Source organism: Delphinapterus leucas, chromosome 1, assembly GCF_059928025.1.
Source record: "Delphinapterus leucas isolate spDelLeu-1000000601 "Yukka" chromosome 1, BTC_Dleu_Yukka2, whole genome shotgun sequence".
In the NCBI taxonomy this organism is placed as follows: domain Eukaryota; kingdom Metazoa; phylum Chordata; class Mammalia; order Artiodactyla; family Monodontidae; genus Delphinapterus; species Delphinapterus leucas.
Window position 1 is genome coordinate 76,347,582 of NC_143129.1, and position 2,427 is coordinate 76,350,008.

The 2,427-nt window shown below is 41.7% G+C and overlaps 1 pseudogene; it reads left to right on the top strand.

The window, feature by feature from the left end:
- The first annotated feature begins 344 nt into the window (after positions 1 to 344).
- Positions 345 to 1,571, top strand: LOC149750603 (Fc receptor-like protein 2; annotated as a pseudogene).
- Positions 1,572 to 2,427: the final 856 nt, after the last annotated feature.

The window sequence follows — 2,427 nt, forward strand, 5'->3', positions numbered from 1 at the left end:
AAATGTCTCCACATGCTGGATTGCAACACATATGGGGCTAAAATGAAGAGTCAGAAGAGCAGAAATCAAAGTGAACTGGAGTGGTCAGAGGAGGGTGTGACAATTTGTGTTGATCCTTGAAATTGGGAATAATGGAGGAATTTTTATTGACATTATTAGGAACAGTGCCTTTTTCAAGGTAGACTGATGTTACCAGTGAACTTCTTAATTCTATGCAAAAGGTATGTGTCTGCACAGTGACTCATCCAAAAAAAATGTTTCTCCTCTCATGTAGTGGATGATTCATCATGATTCTTTAATGATTGCTACCCATGAAATTAACCCAGATCTGGGTTAGGACCTGAAAGTATCTGTATCCACATTCTTCAAGGATAATTACCATGGATTCCTTACCATTGTATACTTGTAATATGTTACATAAGCAATACCCATATTCCCACTCCTTGTATTAGAGGCTGAAATAAGTCTACCTTCTGTTCCCAGAGTATTTCATAGTCAGGGTTCTCATATGTCATCTTCTATTCAGCTAGAAGTCCTGGGCTCTAATGTAAGCTTAGATACCCAGGTCCCTGGGGGACAAGAGACTGAAGGAGGGGATCTCACCCTACTCTGCTCAGTGGCTGAGGGCACAGGAGACATCACATTTTCCTAGCACAGAGAGGCCACAGGAACAAGTCTGGGACAGAAGCCCAGCATTCCCTGTCAGCAGACCTGGAGATCCCAGCTGTGAAGGAGTACAATGCTGGCCAACATTACTATAGAGCTGACAATGGCCACAATCCCATCCAGAACAAGGTGGTGAATATTTCTGTGAGAAGTAAATTTCACTCCCATTCATCTCAGACAGAAATCCCCAAACCAAGAGCCAGGAGTCATGAGGAAATTCCAGGAGATCCCAGTGATCAGTGCTGTGGAGAACCACCAAAAACTTGAGGATGGGTTACCTTCACAAGTTAAACTTCTGACATCTTTTTTTGTCATAGCAGAAAACACAAAGGGGGTTGGGTTGGCATTAGAAGTAAATAAGATGAGAACGACAAATGATCATGTCTCTAGACAATGACCCAGAATTGATATTTCCCCAAATTTCTAAAGACACTTTGAAAAAACAACCTCTGATTGCTCTAATGGGGATACAGGAATGGAAGGAATACACAATGACCAAGAGCCAGGCCCGATGCTGAGATCCTGGTATGGGAATTCATGAGTCTAATGCAGCATCACAAATCCTCTCTGATAGCCGCCTTTGAGTCTGTTAGTTTCAACATCTTGTCCTGTCCTCACCCTCAGGGGTCCCAGGACCCAGGCTGTCATGGTGGATATGGTAGAGCTTTGCTGTGAGGCTTGGAGCTGCCCCTACATCCCCCACCCCAATCCTGTACCGGTTTTATCATGAGGACATCAACCTGGGTAGCAGCTCAGTGCCCTCTGGAGAAGGAGCATCCTTCAACCTCTCTCTAACTGCAGGGCATCCTGGAAGCTACTCCTGCGAGGCTGACAATGGCCTGGGGGCCCAGTACTGTGAACTGGTGCCACTCTCCATCTCAGGTGGCTTGATGGTCCCTGGATAGAGGAGTAGTATTATAGTCAATGGCTTTTTATTGGTACCATACTTGGGTTTCAGAAAATAGGTGGAGGTCTAGGTGATGTCTGCTCTATGGGGGGAGTTGGAGAAGGTGAACTCCCTCAATGCCTGACTGCTTTTCTTCTCTCCACACTAACCTGAAAAGTACACACTATGCTTAAATTTACATGAATTTATATTTACTGTTTCTGCATAGTATTGGCAAGGATTCCAGGACCCATTACTGCTATAGATTGGATTTGAAAAAAAAAAGAGAGAAAAATGAAAACCTTCAAAAATCTGATCATTTATTTTCATGCTTCACAATTTTCTAAGGCTCCATGTAGTGCGCAACGTTGCCATATTACTAATTTTACAATTTGTCGTTTTTCCCTGTGTGCAGTCACTTGAGACAAAAACCATTAGCACATTCCTCCATGCTTGACTTTTAAATAAAAAGTCCAATTATTAAATGTAATTTAATAATTTTCAATAGACAAAATTAGTTTATATGCAATGGAGTAAAATGTAATTAAGAGTTTTATTTAAATAAATGAAAACAACTTAGTATAATATTTTATCTTTTATTTATCCATTTCTTCTCAGTTACCCAACTCATGACAAGAACAGTGACTCCTTTTTGAATTCTTGGATCTATTATATGGATCATAAGGGGCCATCTTCACCTGCGTGCCTGGTGGTTGATGCTGGCTATAGGCTGGGACCTCAACCTGGACAGTCAATTAGAGTGTGTATGTGTGACCCTTCAATGTGGTCAGGACTTCCTCATAACATGGTGGCCTTAGGGTAGTCAGACTTTTTATATGTTGGCTTAAGCTTCAAAAAAAATTGTGATAGTAAAT